Below are 22,123 nucleotides of genomic sequence, written 5' to 3'. Positions count from 1 at the left end.
GCTCAGATGGACACTGATAGGCACAAGACTGCTCTAACTGTTGATGAGAAAAGGTATTTAGCAGTTTATATTTACTAAAATAATTGCACTTGTATCTTCTGTGTACTGTGGGAGACCAGATATAGTGAATGCAGGGTCCTGGGTCAGTAAGACTTTAAGTCCACTGTAGCCCTAGTAATTCAGGTCAACAGCTGGAGGAATCTTACACCCAAGGGTAGAGGGCTCCCCATTAGAACTACAGTAGTTTGGTAGCAATTGGGAAAGTGCTCCCCTGAGTAGCCTGGGTCTTCCATAGAATCTGTGTGCTATTAAGTTCCTGACCACATGCCAGTTCTGGCAGTGGAAGGCCTCTCACCTGGCTGCAGATCACTTCTCTAGCTAACTCTGCCTCATCAGGTGTAGCTTCTCTGAGCCGCTGAGGGAAAGAAGCAGAAGAACTTATTTTTCCTGGATACTGTATGTGCAGAACCCCAAGGAGTTATGAGGAAAATGAGTTAAAGCTGAGATTTTGTGACTTTTTTTCTTAAAAAAAAAAAATAACCAGGGATGATATGAATGATGAGTATCTCATGTGCTGGTTCTCTGCCCCGGATACCTCTGCAGTGGTGATCTTCCAAGTGGTGTGGGGGTTAATACAAGCAACTGCGCCTGTGTCAGGCACTCAAGTGCCAACTATGTTCACTCGTCCACCCTGTGCTCCATTCATAGAAGCCACACTATCTTTTCTCCCAATGAAAAGTGCTCTAAGAATGGATAGGCTAATGCAAGGAAGATCACCACTGCATGGGTATGTGGGGGGTGGGGGAGAGGACTTTGGGTTTCAGCCTAACACAGCAGCCAACAGCACATTGGATACTCTTCATTCATTATAAATGTCATCCCCAGGGCTGTGTTATTTTTTTTCTTCAGTGATGTAAATATGCATACATCTGAACATCGTGAGCAAATGGGCACTAAGGTTCTAAGACTGCAAAACAGATTATCACAGGGAACAACTTGTAATACAGAATGAAAGAGGCAGAACATTGTAGCTAGCAAAGATAAGAAAATCAAGAATAAATCAAGTGAGGAAATGGAGATAAAAATCTGAAGGCTAATATTTTGTTGTTCTGTGTGCATTTCACTGCACTTATTTCTCAGCCGGGGTCCTATTGTTTAAATCAGCTAAGAGTTGTTCTGCTTTGCTAATCTGTAATTGAGATAGTCCTAAATATTTGTTTTGATCATAACTAGACAGTTTTATCCTATGGAATACTTTTATGACATGAGGTATTGGGGCCTTTTAGTACCCATTCCTTTTTATTTAGTGTTCATAGTTTACTTCCCATGTTTAGGAATGGTGTTGTTAAAGTGTTACTAAACCTAGGAACCTGCATTCACTCTATCTGGTCTCCCACAGTACACAAAACATGGAAATGCAATTATTTTAGTAAGTTAGAATATTGTGCAAAAGTTCATTTATTTCAGTAATGCAACTTAAAAGGTGAAACTAATATATGAGATAGGCTCATTACATGCAAAGCAAGATAGTTCAAGCCATGATTTGTCATAATTGTGATGATTATGGCTTACAGCTCATAAAAACCCCAAATCCACAATCTCAGAAAATTAAAATATTGTGAAAAGATGCAATATTCTCGGCTCAAAGTGTCCCACTCTAATCAGCTAATTAAGCCATAACACCTGTAAAGGGTTCCTGAGCCTTTAAATGGTCTCTCAGTCTGGTTCAGTAGGAATCACAATCATGGGAAAGACTGCTGACCTGACAGTTGTGCAGAAAACCATCATTGACACCCTCCATAAGGAGGGAAAGTCTCAAAAGGTAGTTGCAAAAGAAGTTGGATGTTCCCAAAGTGCTGTATCAAAGTACATTAATAGAAAGTTGAACTATCTTGCTTTGCATGTAATGAGTCTATCTCATATATTAGTTTCACCTTTTAAGTTGCATTACTGAAATAAATGAACTTTTTTGAATTTCACCTGCAAACGGCTAAATACCTTTTCTCTTCAGCACTATATATCATAGTTACATAGTTAGTCTGGCTGAAAAAAGCCAAAGGCCTATCCAGTTCAACCATTAAAAAAAAAAAGTTATAATCCTATACCCACAGTTGATCCAGAGGAAGGCAAAACAAACCAGCAAAACATGACCCAATTTGCTCCTGCAGGGAAAAAAAATTCCTTCCTGATCCCCTGAGAGGCAATCTGATATTCCCTGGATCAACTTTACCTATGAATATTAGTATCTAGTTATATTCTGTGTATCTAAGAAAGAATCCAGGCCTTTTTTAAAGCAATCCACTGAGCTGGCCAGAACCAACTCTTGAGGGAGTCTATTCCACATTTTCACAGCTCTCACTGTGAAGAAACCTTTCCGTGTTTGGACATTAAATTTCTTTTCCTCCAGACGTAAAGAATGGCCCGTTGTCCTGTGCGATGACCTCAGGGTGAATAACTCTACACCGAGTTCACTATATGAACCACTGATGTATTTATACATGTTGATCATATCCCCCCTTAATCTCCTCTTCTCAAGAGAGTATAAATTCAGTTCCTCTAATCTTTCCTCATAGCTGAGCTCCTCCATGCCTCTTATCAGTTTGGTTGCCCTTCTCTGCACTTTCTCCAGTTCCCCAATGTTCTTTTTGTGAATTGGTGCCCAAAACTGAATTGCATCTTACTAATGATTTGTACAGGGGTAATATGATATCTCTCTCTTTAGAGTTTATACCTCTTTTAATACAAGAAAGGAGTTTGCTCGCTTTACAAACTGCAGCTTGATATTGCATGCCATTATTAAGCTACCAAAACCCCCAGATCCCTCTCCACCATTGATTCCCCCAGTTGTACCCCCCCTAGTATGTATGATGCATGCATATTCTTAGCCTCCAAGTGCATAACTTTACATTTATCAACATTAAACCTCATTTGCCACATAGTTGCCCAATTAAACAGTGCATTGAGGTCGGCTTGTAAGTTGGAGACATCCTGTAAGGACATTATTCCACTGCACAGCTTGGAGTTATCTGCAAACACTGAAATGGGATTTTTAATACCAGACCCCATATCGTTTATACATATATTAAAAAGTAAGGGACCCAACCAGGGGCGGACTGACCATTTGGAAACTTGGGCACTTCCTGAGGACCTTGGGGTCAGTAGGGGGCCCCATGAGATGCCCCTGGTACCTTATTCATAGGCATTTTTTGAGTTTGGGCAAGGACAGAGGGGCCCCATGATCCCCTATTGCCGGGGGCACCATGAGTTGTCAGTCTGCCCCTGGTCCCAACACTGAACCTTGGGGTACACCACTGACAACCCTAGACCATTCAGAGTATGAATCATTAACCACTACTCTCTGAATACGATATTTTAGCCAGTTTTCTATCATTTACATACAGATTTTTCCAAGCCTGTAGACTTTACCTTACACATTAGCCATGTGTGGGGAACTGTGTCAAATGCTTTTGCAAAAACCAAGTATGCCAAGTCCGCAGCCACCCCTCTGTCCAAGGTTTTGCTCACCTCCTCATAAAAAGAAATCAGATTTGTTTGACAACTTCAGTCTTTCATGAATCCATGCTGTCTGTTGCTTAAAATATTTTTTTCCAGCAGAACTCATCTATGTGGTCCTTTACTAAACTCTCCAGTATCTTCCCAACTATAGAAGTTAAACTAACAGATCTATAATTACTTGGTAAAGATTTTGACCCCTTTTTACACATTGGCACCTCATTGGCTTTACGTCATATCAGTTTGGTGACTTCTATCAGTGTCCAGCTGAGCACTGGTTAAAACTTGTAGGAGGAGTTTTCATTCTCCTCTGACTGTCCTATGAGGCTACATGACCCCTGACCCTCTATCTGTACAGTGCTGATTGGCCCTGTGCTGATCACATGCACCCTCCAAAAATAAAAAAAACGATCTAGCAATACACACCAAACTGAGCATGTGCAGAGTGCCTCCTAGGGCTCTGTACTATCAGCAGATAGATTGGGGACAGTAGAAGAAGGGGAGGATCAGAGAAGACAGGATCAAATAGCCTTTTCACACATTATGGAGAATTAATCCCTTAGGTTCCACAGTGAGTATAACAAACATGCTTTACTGCATACACAGACTGATTTTACTGTTGTGGCTTTAGTAACACTTTAACTCTTGCGGTGCAGGAGTTCTACTGGTGATTTGCTTCCAAAATCCTGCATACATATGTCTGGGTATGCTTTGTATAGCCTGCAGTGATAGGTTACTTTACACTCTAAAAATTGTTCTTTTTTTATCGTGTTGTTTGCAAAAATCTGAATAGATCATAAGACTGAACTTTTGTATCCCCCACAGCTATTACCCTTTGTATCACTTGACCCTCCCTCTTTGGGCTCTAATGAGCTGGACCCTCTGATTTCTTCTGTACCAACTTGTATTGTAACTGTAATGTCTGCCTTAATTTTGTAAAGCGTTGCTCAAACTGTTAGTGCTATATAAATCCTGTATAATAATAGTAATAACTCAACAAAGAAGGGAACATGCAACTCCATTGTGGCACTGGAGGCAGGGTCATATTTGCTGCATTTTCCCAAGGCGACACTTTTCAGGGGGGCGGCAAATCACCGCCCCCCCCCCCCCCCACACACACACAGAATTGACACTTAGGACAGGGGCTGTTATGTAGCCTAAATGTGTCTCACTTTGATCCGATCCACGAAGGCATTGCTGGAGGAGGGGTAGAGAGGGTGTCTGGTGTCCTAATCATTTCTCGGGTGGATGATGGATCCTAGATGCTACGGTGTGGGTAGGAAATTTCCTTCTCCTGAGTGACATGCCAACCCACCCCTCTATTATCTGGCCACATCCCTGGGATCACTGAGTGGCCTATGGCAGCCTGTCCCTCCCTCTGCATGCTCTGCCTTCGCGCCAGTGATTGGCTTCTGGATCTGAAGGCCAGGGAAAGCACACAGGCAGAGAGGAGGAGCCATGTGGCAGCATGAGGAAGCTGATCGGTGTGAGGGAGCGGCCAGAGCCGGTGAAGAGGAGAAGAGTGGCCAGACAAGGAAGACAGCTGATCAGTAAGTGTCTGTGCCATGAGTCTGGTATCTGGGGGGAGCAGAGCAGAGGGTGCTGTTACAGGTATGCTGGCTGTGTATGGGAGAGGGAGGGAGACTGGCCCAGAGGAGGGGTCAGCAATGTAAGCATCATTGGTGTCAGTGGGAGTAATAGTGCCCCATCATTGGTGTCAGTGTGGGAGGAATAGTGCCCCATCATTGGTGTAAGTGTGGGAGGAATAGTGCCCTATCATTGGTGTCAGTAGGAGGAAAAGTACTCCATCATCGGTATCAGTAGGAGGAATAGTGCCCCATCATTGGTGTCATTGGGAGGAATAGTGCCCCTTCATTGGTGTCAGTGCCAACCCACCCCTCTCTTATCTGGCAACACCCCTGGGATCACTGGGTGGCCTATGGCAGCCTGTCCCTCCCTCTGCAAGCTCTGCCTTCTCGCTGGTGATTGGCCGCCGGATCTGTAGGCCAGGGAAAGCACACAGGTTGAGAGGAGGAGCCAAGCGGCAGCATGAGGAAGCTGATCAGTGTGAGGGAGCGGCAAGAGCCGGTGAAGATCGGCCAGACAAGGAAGACAGCAGATCGGTAAGTATCTGTGCCGTGCATCCAGGATCTGGTGGGAGCAGAGCAGAGGATGCTGCTGCAGGTATGCTGGTTGTGTATGGAAGAGGGAGGGGGACCGGCCTGGAGGAAGGGTCAGCAATGTAAGCATCATTGGTGTCAGTGGAAGTAATAGTGCCCAATCATTGGTGTCAGTGTGGGAGGAATAGTGCCCCATCATTGGTGTCAGTGTGGGAGAAATAGTGCCCCATCATTTGTGTCAGTGTGGGAGGAATAGTGCCCCATCATTGGTTTCAGTGGGAGGAAAAGTGCCTCAGCATCGGTGTCAGTGTGGGAGGAAGAGTGCCCCATCATTGGTGTCAGTGGGAGGAATAGTGCCCCATCATTGGTGTCAGTGTGGGAGTAGTGCCCCATTATTGTTGTCAGTGTGGAAGGAGTAGTGCCCCATCATTGGTGTAAGTGGGAGGAATAGTGCCCCATCATTGGTAACAGTAGGAGGAATAGTGCCCCATCATTGGTGTCAGTGGGAGGAATAGTGCCCCCTGATTTGTGTCAATGACACCAATGAAGGGCACTATTCCTCCCACTGATACCAATGATGGGGCACTATTCCTCCCACAGACACCAATGATGGGGCAAAATATATGCACTTGTTATCCACTTTTAATGTAGAGAGAAGAAGAGGTGGAGCTCTAATAGGAAGAGGTGGAGCCTAAAAGGGAAGAGGTAGAGATGAACAGATGAAGGGGTGGATCTTAAACAGTAAGGGGTGGGACAAATTTAGATGGGGGGTGCCCGATTTTAGTCTTTCCTAGGGCAGCACAAAACCAAAATACACCACTGACTGGAGGTCAGAAGCTGCCAGTAAGGTAAAGAATCTTTCAGTACCTGTCAAGTCCACCTCACATTTAATTCAGATCATTACTGTGATGTGGATTTGGCATCATTTTTCTCTATTCAAGTGCAGTTTACTATTTGAATATTAGAGTCACAAGTCTCTGGCCATGTTTATTGTACAGACTTTATTCATTTATGTATTTTTATACTCCAAGTGTATAATAATCCTTTTACATCAATACCTGTCTGTGAGGAATGTTTTCCAGTGGCCCTATGGTATTCATACACAATTATCTAACAGTTATATTTTTGTGTTCGTAAATCAGAGCACAGCAAACACACTGACAAAGTGAGAACATATAAAATCCATGCGACAAGTCGCATGATCCGGAGCTCCGACGGAGAAAAAGACAATCCGCTGCCATCCAGGCGGCAGCAGATCCGGAATCACCGCGGCACTAGCGGGTGCACAGCGGAGGTGAGCCGGGTGCATATCGCCCCCCTCCGAGCCAGCGATCCATCGCGGCCTAGTGCGGCCTGCTGAAGCTGCAGCGGCGGCTGAACTCATCTGGGCGGCGGCGGGGTCACCACGGCACTAGCGGGTGCACAGCGGAGGTGAACCAGGTGCATATCACCCCCCTCCACCGCAGCAATCCATCGCGGCCCGCTGGAGCCGCGGCAGCGGCTGAACTCATCGCCATACAGGAGCCGGGTGCGTGCGGTTTCAGGTGGGAGCGGGTTCCTGTGGACCAGAGACCCCCTTCCTGGAACAGTAGGCAATCCCCCCCCGACCTATCGGACCCCCCCTACTCAGACCAGGGGATACGGCCTGTAATAAAGGCCTCGAGGCACCCTCACAACAATAGGCCTTACTGAGCCACCAGCGGGCCCACAAGAGCCACAATCCCCGCAGTCCTGCACCTGGGGAATACAGAGGGGCCCCTTGCATCCCCCCTGAGGAACCCGGGATTCAATACTCTGAGGAGTTTATGCAGACACCAATATCAGTGCTCACTGACCGCCACATACAATCTAAGGCCTTCATTGTGGCCCCTGCTCTTATCACAGAGTAGCACATAAGTTTATAAGCACTGAGGGGCCAAGCTTGGACCCAGAGAACATGGTGGCTTAGTTACAGGAGCCCTGACACAAGGAGGTGGAAGTATTGATACTATTAAGGAGAGACACCGCTACTATGGGGAAAACGGATAAGAGACGTGCTGCTCCACGTTCCAGATCCCCCACATCCTTCTCAAATTTGGGTATGATTACCCTAGCAATCTAGGTTTCACCTCGTTCTCCAACACTAGCCTTTTAACTGCCTTTAGACATGATGCGACATCATGTATACTGAAGAGGATTTTACTGAAACGTTACGCACACTACCAGTGCGCTTTAAAGTTGTGTTAGTTTTTAACTTGTGTATTTGGATTATGTAGGACCACGCTCTCGGCCGGCCACCACCACATGACACTGCCTTAGTGGTCTCTCATACCCACGTGTATCTGGAGTTTGACTTTCATATGAGGTGGTAGCCTGTTGTACAGCGTACTATGTCCAGGTTGAGATCGCTATTTCTCCTATATCGGGACTGTAGAGCCACAGTTTAACCTGAGGGTTGGCCCTAGGCCTACATTTCTGATTGTTATAACGTCATATATTTGCTATTTCTATGGATTCATGGTTTCATGTACAACTAATGTTTTCTCAGTCTACATTGATATATTATCAGAGACCTTATCATGTTGTCTTCTTGGATCGCACTACATGACGTATGACCAATCACAGATTGGACAAATCACTACTATTATTTACTGCTTACCGTGGAATACTATAGTATTGTAACTGTATAACTACACCACATCCTGTGACATAGTCGCACCTGAATGCCCTTCTAAGATAGTATCACACATGACTAAACATATTAGCAATGGCCCTCGGACCAGATTCCCTTTACACCCACGAGTAACCATCTTGAATCCTGCACACAACTGTTCACCGTATTATAACTAACACACCTTTATGTGTATTATTGCCCACGTTTATCCCCATGCTACCATTTGAACCTCTTTCCTTCACAACTAGCTATTATCCACCGATTTCCTTGTGTCATGGCTTTCTTGTATTGGACTTTATCTAACACACACTTTTCATTTACACGAGACCTGGTGGGCCCTTGACGTCTTTATCGGGTTTGCTCTGAGGCAACTCACGGAGGCCACCTCTGGGTCTGACACAAACCCGATCTTTACTATACACCCATACACAATACACCAAGTACCTTATCAACGTATAAGACTAATTTTATAGGACAGCGTAGAGAAGTTTTAGGATTGCACGTCATCACTTCTGTCTGTTTTTGAGTGTGAATGCCTAATGCTTCTCACCTCTACTGTGATCTGATTTCTTGAACTCTTTCTTTCTCTCTTTCATCTCTATTTCTTTCCTCTACCTCCATCCTTCCTCCGACCCCCCCGCCCCCCTTTTGTTTTGTTTTTTTTATAAAATGTCCACTAAACGCATATCTGTGCATACCCGCCGTACACTCTCTGTGGCATCTCTTAACTCAAGAGGCCTAAATATACCGGAGAAACGTTCACAACTCATGACTTACATGAAAAGTCTATGAGCAGATGTACTTCTCATTCAAGAAACTCATTTTCTTGCTGATCATATCCCTAGGTTTGCCAACGCCAACTATCCAACAGCATATCATTCAGTAAATACAGAGGTAAAAGCAAAAGGGGTATCCATTTTGATCTCCAAAAGACTCCCGCTCATAATTACCGATTCTCTTGAGGATCCGGAGAGTAGATTCCTCTTCCTTAAAGGCACCGTACACAACAAACCGCTCACTTTAGCAAATATCTATAGCCCCAATACAGCACAAGTAAGTTTTTTTCGTACAATCTCCAAAACTCTAGCAGCATTCCAAACGGGTCTCTTGATTCTTGGAGGTGATTTTAATGTGGCACTGAATCCTTTAGTACAGTGGTGTCCAAACTGTGGTCCAAGGGCCGAATGTGGCCATTTGCTAGCCTTTATCTGGCCTTTGGGGCATAATTCCTGCCCTGACACCAACAATGGGGTATTATTCTTCACACTAATACCAATGATGGAGCACTACTCCTCCTGTTTCTGACCACCAACCCCTAGGCCATGTTTATTTTCACTAATGCTGGGCCCAGGACATTTTCTACCCCCACTGGCCACAATCTGGCCCCCAAAAAGTCTGAAGGACAGTAAATTGGCCCTTTGTTTGAAAAGTTTGGAGACCCCTGCTTTAGTAGATACATCGACAAGCTTATCATTGAAACCGTACCGAGCACTTAAACAGATTAAAATTGAATTGAACGATCTTCTCCTACATGATACTTGGCGTACCCTACATCCCTCTGATAAAGACTACAATTTTTTCTCAGCACCGCACCAATGTCATTCCAGAATTGACTACCTCTTTCTGTCGCAAAGGGACTTACACACATTGAAGTCAGCCACCATCGAACCAATGATTCTTTCTGACCACCACCCAATCACGATGACTTTACAACTTCCCGATGCCCCTCCTGCATCTAAAACATGGAGATTAGATCCCTTTCTCCTTACAGACTCATCCGTTATCTCTCAAATACGCAAATCCCTAACCGATTACTTTAGGGAAAACTCGTCACTGGAAACGACTCTCCTCACTCAATGGGCAGCACACAAATGTGTGATTCGTGGACTCTTGCTTTCCAAATCTGCCTCTCGTAACTGTATGGATCAAGCGTCTTTTACCTCCATACTCCAAAAAGTACGTACACTGGAATGCTCACATAAACGCTCTAAGGCTGTCAATTCTGCATACGAACTTGACCAAGCCCGCAAACAACTCCGAGACATAGTGGAAAAGAAAACAAAACGTAATTACATTCTAACTCAAAAACTTTTTTACGAACATGGAAATAAGAGCGGCAGGTTTTTAGCCCGGGCCTTGCAATCTAAAAAAGCATCTCGTACCATCTCTCAGCTTCACTCTAAACAAGGTCACTCACTTACCACCTCCAAGGCTATCGCAGCCGAATTCGAAAAATATTATACATCCCTGTACAACCTACCCTTACCTCCAAAACCAACAGGGGACGATAGACCACGTAAGGTCATTATCCAGTCTTTTCTTGCTCAATACCTCCCTAAACCCATTTCCCAGTCACAAGCAAATGATTTAGATGGTGTTTTGATGCTGGCAGAATTACAACAGGCCATTGCACAATTAAAACAAGGCAAATGCCTGGGACCAGATGGACTCATAACCACATATTACAAATCTTTCATTGACGTCCTAGCACACCCATTCCTAAAAGCTTTCAACTTGATAGAAACCCCAGGACAGTCCATGTGCCATCTCTCTGAAGCCCATATCATGCTAATACCTAAAGAAAATAAAGACCAGATATTACCAGCAAATTATCGCCCGATATCATTATTGAACGTCGATCTAAAGATTTTTGCCAAGATATTGGCCAGTCGCTTACTGCATATCATAGATTATATTATCTCAACTGACCAGGTGGGGTTCGTACCAGGTAGAGAGGCTAGAGACAATATGATCAGGGCAATCAACATACACCATTGGTTAACACAGCAGAAACAATCCGGCTTCTTCCTTTCCTTAGACGCTGAAAAGGCCTTTGACAGATTGGCATGGGACTACATGGAAGCAGTTCTGGTTGGCATGGGGCTCTATTCATTATTACGTTGGAACCCTTCTTGCAGTGCATTAAATGGAATGACAATATTAAATGGATTTCTATAAATGGCAAAACTCACAAAATAGCAGCCTTCACTGATGACATCTTACTCTTCTTGACACATCCACATATTACACTGCCTAACCTATTACAAGATTTCAAACTGTTTCAGTATCTGGCCAATTTTAAAATAAACTTCAATAAATCCCAAGCACTCAATATTTCCCTAACCCAGGATGCGGTTAGACAAGCGAAATTTAATTTCCCTTTCATGTGGCAATCAGATGCTATCACCTATTTAGGAATCCAATTGCCAACCCATCTCGCAGAGCTCTACGCCAAAAACTTTCTACCCATCCTATGTAACATTACCAAAGATCTGCAAACATGGGATAAACCGTTCTTCTCTTGGTTTGGCAGAGCAGCTATCATCAAGATGAATGTGCTTCCAAGACTTTTGTACCTACTAAAAACAATTCCAATCAAATTGGCCAACTCCTTCTTCAAGTCCTACAAAACATTATGTACCTCATTTCTATGGAGTAATAAACACCCTAGAATTTGTTTTGACCAACTAACCATGCCCAAAACGTGTGAAGGTATAGGGCCAGGGGCGGACTGACAACTCATGGGGCCCCCGGGCAATAGGGCATCATGGGGCCCCTGTGTCCTTGCCCAAACTCAAAAAAGCCTATGAAAAAGGTACCAGGGGCATCTCATGGGGCCCCCTACTGACCCCGGGCCCTCGGGCAGCGCCCGAGTTTCCAAATGGTCAGTCCGCCCCTGTATAGGGCTTCCTGACATCTTCCGTTATTACAAAGCTTGCCAAATGGCAAGAATAGTAGATTGGTCCACGAACCATGCTCGCAAGGCCTGGGTTGAATTGGAAGCTGCTTTTTCAGAGACCCCGCTCGCCACCTCCCCTTAGCTGCTAAAATCTCACATCCCATCTGAGCTCAAGGAACACATTCTCATAGGCCCTACTTTGTCATGTTACCATCAGATTAGCAAGAATACAGCGTTCTCATCCACCCCTGGTCCACTCACTCCTGTCAGATTGAACCCAGGCTTCCCCCCAGGTATGTCGCATGCCTTTCTTGTGGGATCTGGCCTCACAGACGGCGTGAGTTTGCACCACCTCTTCAAAGACGGATTGCTTTTATCCAGAGACCGACTTCTGAATAAATGGCCTACCTTGACCTTAACGCCGTGGATGTATAGACAACTCCACCACTTTATCCTCAGCTCACCCCATCTAAAAGAATATACTAGACATCTTACCCCCTTTGAAAAACTTTGCTCAACAGACTCTCCCCAGAGACATGTTATATCCCTGCTTTATACATGTCTCAAAAACACCAGTGACCTCTCAACTAGGAAAGCTTGCAAGGCCTGGAGCGCTGACTTACAACTCCCACTATCGCCTGAAGTCTGGGACCACATATATGAACACATACACAAAGGGTCTATATGTGTTAGGGACTACCCTAATCATCAGGGATACCTTTATCGCACATAAGGATGGGCTGTAGATCTACATCATGACATGCCTTACGGGGGTTTTGATCTACGTGTTTCCCCACTGACCGATGTTGCACGTATCATATATTACGATTTATTACTACCTTTCTGGCTTGACTAATACATAGGGATGTGATCCATTTTAGATTTTTATTACCTATACACTCTACAGTTACTTAACCCCCTACTCCTCTCCCCCCCCCTTTTTTTTTTCCTTTCTTTCTTTTCCCTTCCCCGTATTCCACCCACCATCTCATCAGACATTTCTCTTCCTTATTGTTCTTCGTTCTGATCTCTTTTTTTTTTTTTTCACACCTGTCATATATCCTTATCATTTATTCTCTCCCAACCAAATAGAGCATTTACCGTCACACAGATATGACTAACTTCCACTATATCATACACTCAAGTTATAAATATGTAAACCATGACCCTCACAGCATCCACCGCTTTCCCCACCTTAATCTCCATATCACCTCATCACTAAAAATTGCTGATATTCAAGACGAAACAACATGCACCAACATTGATTTATCCACTTTCCTCCATGTGTCCACTGGTTTGCATTGTATATTTGATGTAACAGTCTACTCCATTTCAACTTGTAGTACAGTTTACAATATGTCCCGTCTGCGAAACGGGAGGCAACATGTCATGTCTATGTACTGAATGTGATTTATAGCTGTATATGCTCTATATGCTTCCTGCTTCCTCTTATATTAATAAAGTATTTTTGGAACAAAAAAAAAATCCATGCAATAATTTGTTAGCTTTTTAAAGTGCATATACAAGCAAAAACTGAAGTGAAGTAGAAATAACTTAAATGTCTTTAAGATTTATCTTGCTTTCTGATTTCTTCCCGTCTTATAAAACATGACTGTTGATTCTGACAATTTTTTAGTTCAGACCAAGCTTCCTGGTTTAGGGTCAACATGCTGTATTCTGTCAATTTCACCCAGTTGTGTTACCTTTCTCTGTGCTGTTGCCACTATTGTACATGCTGAATGATGACTTTGCCTCTACTACTGATGTCACAGCGTGGTCACCCTGAAGGCAGAGCCCCTCCTCTTGACTCATTGACAATATTATTATTCTACAGGATTTATATAGCACTAACAGTTTAGGCAGCGCATTACAACTAAAGAGCAGACAGTACAATATTAATACAATTGAATACAGGAAGGATCAGAGGGCCCTGCTCATTAGAGCTTACATCCTAATATTTTCCATGTACACTATACTACCAAAAGTATTGGGTCGCCTGCCTTTACAAACACATGAAATTTAATGGCATCCCAGTTTGTAGGGCTCAATATCGAGTTGGTCCAGCTTTTGCAGCTATAACAGCTTCAACTCTTCTGGGAAGGTTTAGGAGTGTGTCTATGGGAATGTTTGACCATTCTTCCAGAAGCGCATTTGTGAGGTCAAGCACTGGAGTCGGACGAGAAGGCCTGGCTCGGAGTCTCCACTCTAATTCATCACAAAGGTGTTCTATCAGGTTGAGATCAGGTCTCTGTGTAGGCCAGTCAAGTTCCTCCACTCCAGACTTGCTCATCCATGTCTTTATGGACTCTGCTTTGTGCACTGTTGTGCAGTCATGTTGGAACAGGTAGAGGTCATCCCCAAACTGTTCCCACAAAGTTGGGAGCATGAAATTGTCCAAAATGTCTTTGTATGCTGATGCCTTAAGAGTTCCCTTCACAGGAACTAAGGGGCCAACCCCTGAAAAACAACCCCACATCATAATCCCTCCTCCACCAGTCTTTACACTTGTCACAATGCAGTCAGACAAGTACCGTTCTCCTGGCAACCCCCAAACCCAGACACGTCCAACAGATTGCCAGACAAAGAAACATGATTCATCACTCCAGAGAACACGTCTCCACTGCTCTAGAGTCCAGTGACAGCACGATTTACACCAGTGCATCCGACACTTTGCTTTGCACTTGGTGATATAAGGCTTGGATGCAGCTGCTCGGCCATGGAAACCCATTCCATGAAGCTCTCTATGCACTGTTGTTGTGCTAATCCAAAGGCTACATGGAGTTTGGAGGTCTTTAGCTATTGACTCTGCAGACAGTTGGCAACTTCTGCGCACTGTGTGCTTCAGCTTGCGCTGACCCCGCTCTGTCATTTTACATGGTCTATCACTTCATCGGATTGAGGCCGTGCAGGCCAGTCAAGTTCCTCCTCCCCAAACTCATCTAATCCATGCCTTTATAGACCTTGCTTTGTGCACAGTCCTGATGAAACAGGACAAACCATTCCATGAAATTGTCCAAAATGTCTTGGTATGTTGACGCCTTAAGAGTTCCCTTCACTGGAACTAAGGGGCCAAACCCAACCCCTGAAATACAACCCAACACCATAATCCCCCCAAACTTTACATTTGGCACAATGTAGTCAGGCAAGTACCATTCTCCTTGCAACTGCCAAACCCAGACAAGTCCATCGAATTTCCGGACAGACATTTCATGGATGGACTTATTGCACAGGTGGTAACCTATCATGGTACCACATTTGAATTCACTGAATTCACAAATGTTTGTAGAAGCAGTCTGCATGCCTAGGTGCATGATTTTATACACCTGTGGCCATGGAGGTTATTATTGGAACACCTGAATCCAATGATTTGGAGGGCTGTCCCAATACTTTTGGCAATATAGTGTATCTAGAGGGGGTGATGACATTGGGAAGAGATCATTTTTGTCTCCTTCTACAGCTCTTGCCCAGCACACTTAGAAACTAAGGAGAGTGTCTAGGTGACTTCAACAAAATGTATCCCAAAAGAATATTTATTCACTTTAAATTTTTCTTTTTTTTTGTGAAATCCTGGACATTTATTCACTTTTTGGTTCACGTATTTCTGCTTAAGCCAGCAACAATATATCCAATAGTGACAGTGCATCCTAAGTTACTAAACGTGGGAAGTGACTCCTTCCTGTGGTATTTCATATACATGGAATGCAAATGACTGTTAATTTTGCACTCTCACAACATTTTTATTTTTGTTAGAAGCTTTAGCTTGTTACCCTGAAAAAGTCCCATTTAACTCTGACTTGTGACACTTGTTAGTGAGGGTATGTATATAGCCATAAATATACTCAAGTGTCAAAAACACTGATGAGAATCCCTTGGCAGTCTAGCCCTGATGGGTCCTGTCCTCCTCAGGAGACTTGCATAACAGGTGAAGCCCGTTCTCATCCTCCCTCTACCTAAGACCCTAAGATTTCTTCCACATCAGACTATAAACAGGCCCAGTACTCCACCCACTAGGGGATTCCTGCTTCCTCTGTCATAGTTCAGCAGCCTCTGTAAAATTTAGAACAGGTATATATATATATATATATATATATATATATATATATATATATATACCTGTTCCAACTTTTTACTGGGACTGCTGAGCAGTGGAAGAGGGAGGAGGGGACACAATTCCTCCCCACATCATAGTCATTTCTCACTTATCTACCTGTGGTTGCCTCCTCGGAGGTGGGGAAGCATTGAATGAGAAAACAGCCAGTGAGGTGCTTAACTTATTAAACTGGTCATTTGCATTGCTGTCACTGGCATCTTCTCACTGAGCTACAATGGGAAGTGGAGCACATCATCTCCCCTCCGCATTGCAGCTTATTTAATTGCTGCACAGTGAAGATAAACCACAATAGTCACTAATGTGCCTTACGGTATCTTACTTTAACCGCTTGCTGGCCGCCTCATGTAGGGATACGGCAGCAGAGGGCCTCTCCTGTGCTAGATCACATATCTAATATGTGATCCAGCTCTTCTGGGTAGAGGGGACCCGTGCTCGTGTGCCATCCTGGCTCTGCTGTGATTAGTCCCAGCATAAGCAGGTCAGCGGGTCCCAGCCAATGATTTCACACAAACCAATTAATATGCACTTATTGAAATTTTTCTACCAAAAATATGTAGCAGAATACATTTTGGCCTAAATTTATGAAGAAATTTGATTTGTAAACTTTAATTGGATATGTTTTATTGCAGAAAGTAATTTTTTTTTCAAAATTGTTGGTCTATTTTTGTGTAAGTAATAAGGGCAAGTGGTAAATAAAAGTACACTTCAAAATGTATGTGAACCCTTTCCCTGTAAAACAACCCTTTCACTTTAAACGTTTGGCTGCCAGGCCCTGCGCTCCACTTTTAAACTCAGTAGGCCAGGCCATTTTTGTAATTTTTCCATTAATCTTTTATTTTTCCCTTACAGCTTTCAGAGTTTGTAAAAGACCTCGAAAAACAATATATTTTCTGAAAGCACGTGACTAGTAAATTTTAAATTGCGCCTTTTTGCAAAATGCTGTAAATCGAACGTAAGCAAAAATGTAAATAACCGAATTCCTCTAAAAATCTGCAGTTTTCCAATTTTCACTTACAGCTTTAACAGTTTGTAAAATACCCCCCAAACCATATATGTTCTGAAAGCACATGACTAGTAGAATAAAAAGAAGTTGCTTCTAAATTTTAGGACCCCGCAATATTTGCACAAATATTTATCAAAACAATATTTTCGCTAAAAATACACTAAAATCATTATTAGCAAATACAAACACAGCAAATTGTACAAAATTCATGCTAAATTCCTACTAAATGTAAAACTGTAATAAGTAAAACATATTTGTATATTTTAAATTGCGCAATTTTACAAAATGGTGAAAAACGAATATACTCAAAAATTAGTCTGAGCGTAGCCTTAATATTTTTTTAATTTTTATTTTTTAACAACTTTATTTTTATCACCAAATACATTTTTAAAATTACTTTTTTTTAATGTGATTTTATTTTATTTTGGGGGGGTGGGGTGGCTTTGGGCTCTAATGTCTCTCAGCCTGAGTTGACACATAGTAAATACAGCTTACTATGTGCCAGTGAGTAATGAATACAGAAGCGATTTGTACTGATCACTGTCTGTATTCATTAAGGAAAGGACCAGCCTCCCCCCATCCTGACAGTTGTCAGCACTGGAGCTGGTGGGAAGGTGAGAAAGGAAAGCTCGCTAACAGAGTTGCATGGGGTGTCACAGGGGATGGTGGTGCATGGGGGGTTCTGGGGTTGCAGGGAACAAGAGAGCCACAGCTGTGCTCTTCCTGCTTCCTGCTTACCCTGTTCTCCATCCTCACAGATGTCATATTGCAGTTGGCTGGAGGGTGAGGAGGGAGAACTTGCTAGCAGGGCTGCATGAGGGGGGCACTGGGGATCGGGGGTGCTTCAGGGGATAGGGGGTGGGGGTTTGCATGGAACAGGAATAGCCACAGCTGTGCTCTCCCTCCTCACCCCACTCTCCATCCTGACAGCTATCAGTACTGCAGCTGGCCAGAGGGTGAGGAGGGATAGCCTGCTAATAGCGCTGGATGAGGGGGAGCATGAAGGATTGGGGTGCCACAGGGGATGGGTGGGCGGAGGGGGGTTGCACGGAACAAGAAGAGTCACAGATGTGCTCTCCCTCCTCACCCGATCTCCATCCTGACAGCAATCAGCAGGTAGCCGGAGGGTGAGGAGAGAGAGCTTGATAGCAGCGCTGCATGCGGGGGCCATGGGGGATTGAGGATGCTGTGGGTGATGGGGGTTGGGGCCATTTTCACTGAAGGGGGAGTCACAGCTTAAGCTGTGGCTCCCATGCAATTACCAGTGGGAGAGGCAGAGGAGGAAAGCCGGTAACTGCATTGGAGCCAAAGAGGATTGGTGCTGGGGGGTAGTTGTGGGGAAGGAAATCAGTTCTGGGGGACACAGAAAGGGGATAGGAAGGGGCCAGTAAGGGGGAGGGTTGGGTGCAGTTTAGAAGCAGTTAGGAGAAGTGGAGGGGAAAAGACAGCAGGTGAGAGGCACAGCAGCAGTGGCGGGTTAGCAGCAGCTATTTTAAATGAATAGCTCTGATCAGGGGCTTGTTAGCTGCTAATCAGAGCTGTTATTTTGTTCAGCAAAATCTGCTGAACGTTTCTACTATACGTTTATGGTCACTGAAGTGACCATTAGCTTGTAGCAGAAGCAGGAATGTGAGAAATGGTTGGTCAATATGGCATATAGACCTGGCCAGCTGCAAGCAGTGCTGTCTGTAGGTCTGTACGCTGTATGGACCTGGCAGCAAAAGAGTTAAAATAGAAATTTAAAGCAAAATATTTGGGTATAAATATTAAAGAATATATTGAAATATATTTTTTATTTTTTACAAGTGATCATATGACATCTGTTCTCAGCTGCATTAGGGGCTTAGAGAGGTGGCAGTGGAGTCTACAGGAGTTGTGTCAGAGGGAGGCAGAGATAGAGCAATACAATGATCTTCCCAGTGAAGAGTTGTGCAAGGGGTGTGTTAGCACACGTCTAACCACTGGAGTACAGGCAGGCTGCACTCTCAAGTAGAATGAAAAGAAGAAAACTGATGATAGGATGATTGAGCTTCCATGCCTATAGTTGTCAGTCTGAAAACAGAAAGCAGGGGCACTGGCAGGAACACAACAAACACAAAGGAATGCAAAGAGAACATAATACATTTCATACAAGTACACAGTACAACAGACATACATCAGGAATATGAAATGTTGGGAAAACATATACTTTACTGCTCTCTTTTTGATATGACCCACTGAGGGTTATTTACTAGAGCAGGAGAAATCTGGTGTAACTCTGCATAGAAACCAATCAGTTTCCAGGTTTTATTGCCAAAGCCAAAGCCTAATTGAACAAGCTAAAGTTAAAAGCTGACTGGATACCATGCACGGCTGTACCAGATTCTGAATGTTCCAATTTTAGTAAATCTCCTCCTCCATACTGTAGTTCCTGAATGATGTCACATATTTTCTTAGTGCACTGATGTCCAGATTTACCACTTGGTATATCACCTACATTATGAAGGTTACTGGAAAGGTGACACTTTTTATTCTTGTGTATTTTAATCCTGACATAGCTTGCCATGTACCCTTAGTATAACCCATTTTAGGATCTTTATTAAAAAGGTTTCAGTTCTTAACTTTATAACCTTAGATTTTGACTTGGCATGTAAAGTAAAGTAGGTATTAGAGATGAGCGAATTATTCAAAAATTCAATTCGGCTGATTCGCCGAATTTGCGGGAGAAATTCGATTCGATGCGAATTTATTCGCCGCGAATTTAACTTATTAAAAGGGTTTCTAGGCTTCAGAGAGCCTTTATATTAGTGCAGAACACTGTACCTTTAATTTAAATGCCCTTGGAGTCTGCTGGGGAAGAGAAATAATACTGTCAGTCAGTATGACATGCAGATGAGTGCCGTCGATCTTAGAATCACCGCACACTTCACTCATTTGGGCAGTCACGGGGCACGACGAAGAAGAAGAAGAATGAAAAGAAGAATGAAAAGAAGAAGAAGAAGAAGAATGAAAAGAAGAGAAGAAGAAGAAGAAGAATGAAAAGAAGAATGAAAAGAAGAAGAAGAAGAATGAAAAGAAGAAGAAGAAGAATGAAAAGAAGAATGAGAAGAATGAAAAGAAGAATGAAAAGAAGAATGAGAAGAATGAAAAGAAGAATGAAAAGAAGAAGAAGAAGAATGAAAAGAAGAATGAGAAGAAGAATGAAAAGAAGAATGAGAAGAATGAAAAGAAGAATGAAAAGAAGAAGAAGAAGAATGAAAAGAAGAAGAAGAAGAATGAAAAGAAGAATGAAAAGAAGAAGAATGAAAAGAAGAATGAAAAGAAGAAGAAGAAGAATGAAAAGAAGAAGAAGAAGAATGAAAAGAAGAATGAAAAGAAGAAGAAGAAGAATGAAAAGAAGAAGAAGAAGAATGAAAAGAAGAATGAAAAGAAGAAGAAGAAGAATGAAAAGAAGAAGAAGAATGAAAAGAAGAATGAGAAGAAGAATAAAAAGAAGAATGAAAAGAAGAATGAGAAGAATGAAAAGAAGAATGAAAAGAAGAATGAGAAGAATGAAAAGAAGAATGAAAAGAAGAAGAAGAATGAAAAGAAGAATGAAAAGAAGAAGAAGAATGAAAAAAAGAAGAAGAAGAATGAAAAGAAGAATGAAAAGAAGAAGAAGAAGAATGAAAAGAAGAAGAATGAAAAGAAGAATGAAAAGAAGAAGAAGAAGAATGAAAAGAAGAAGAAGAATGAAAAGAAGGAGAAGAAGAATGAAAAGAAGAAGAAGAGAATGAAAAGAAGAATGAGAAGAAGAATGAAAAGAAGAATGAAAAGAAGAATGAGAAGAATGAAAAGAAGAATGAAAAGAAGAAGAAGAAGAATGAAAAGAAGAAGAAGAAGAAGAATGAAAAGAAGAATGAGAAGAAGAATGAAAAGAAGAATGAAAAGAAGAAGAAGAAGAATGAAAAGAAGAATGAAAAGAAGAAGAAGAAGAATGAAAAGAAGAAGAAGAAGAATGAAAAGAAGAATGAAAAGAAGAAGAAGAAGAAGAATGAAAAGAAGAAGAAGAAGAATGAAAAGAAGAATGAAAAGAAGAAGAAGAAGAATGAAAAGAAGAAGAAGAAGAATGAAAAGAAGAAGAATGAAAAGAAGAAGAAGAAGAATGAAAAGAAGAATGAAAAGAAGAAGAAGACGAATGAAAAGAAGAAGAAGAATGAAAAGAAGAAGAAGAAGAATGAAAAGAAGAAGAAGAAGAATGAAAAGAAGAATGAAAAGAAGAAGAATGAAAAGAAGAAGAAGAAGAAGAATGAAAAGAAGAAGAAGAAGAATGAAAAGAAGAATGAAAAGAAGAAGAAGAAGAATGAAAAGAAGAAGAAGAAGAATGAAAAGAAGAATGAAAAGAAGAAGAAGAATGAAAAGAAGAAGAAGAATGAAAAGAAGAAGAATTAAAGTACAGCAAAAAGTGTATCTGCAGAGAGCTCCGGCATGTAAAGTAAAGTAGGTATTAGAGATGAGCGAATTATTCAAAAATTCAATTCGGCTGATTCGCCGAATTTGCGGGAGAAATTCGATTCGATGCGAATTTATTCGCCGCGAATTTAACTTATTAAAAGGGTTTCTAGGCTTCAGAGAGCCTTTATATTAGTGCAGAACACTGTACCTTTAATTTAAATGCCCTTGGAGTCTGCTGGGGAAGAGAAATAATACTGTCAGTCAGTATGACATGCAGATGAGTGCCGTCGATCTTAGAATCACCGCACACTTCACTCATTTGGGCAGTCACGGGGCACGACGAAGAAGAAGAAGAAGAAGAAGAAGAAGAATGAAAAGAAGAATGAAAAGAAGAAGAAGAAGAAGAATGAAAAGAAGAGAAGAAGAAGAAGAAGAATGAAAAGAAGAATGAAAAGAAGAAGAAGAAGAATGAAAAGAAGAATGAGAAGAATGAAAAGAAGAATGAAAAGAAGAATGAGAAGAATGAAAAGAAGAATGAAAAGAAGAAGAAGAAGAATGAAAAGAAGAATGAGAAGAAGAATGAAAAGAAGAATGAGAAGAATGAAAAGAAGAAGAAGAAGAATGAAAAGAA

The sequence above is a fragment of the Staurois parvus genome, unplaced genomic scaffold (genome assembly GCF_062004578.1).
Source record: "Staurois parvus isolate SC_StPar_1 unplaced genomic scaffold, SC_StPar_1.0 ptg000044l, whole genome shotgun sequence".
NCBI classification, from domain to species: Eukaryota; Metazoa; Chordata; class Amphibia; order Anura; family Ranidae; genus Staurois; species Staurois parvus.
This window is presented reverse-complemented; position numbering follows the sequence as displayed.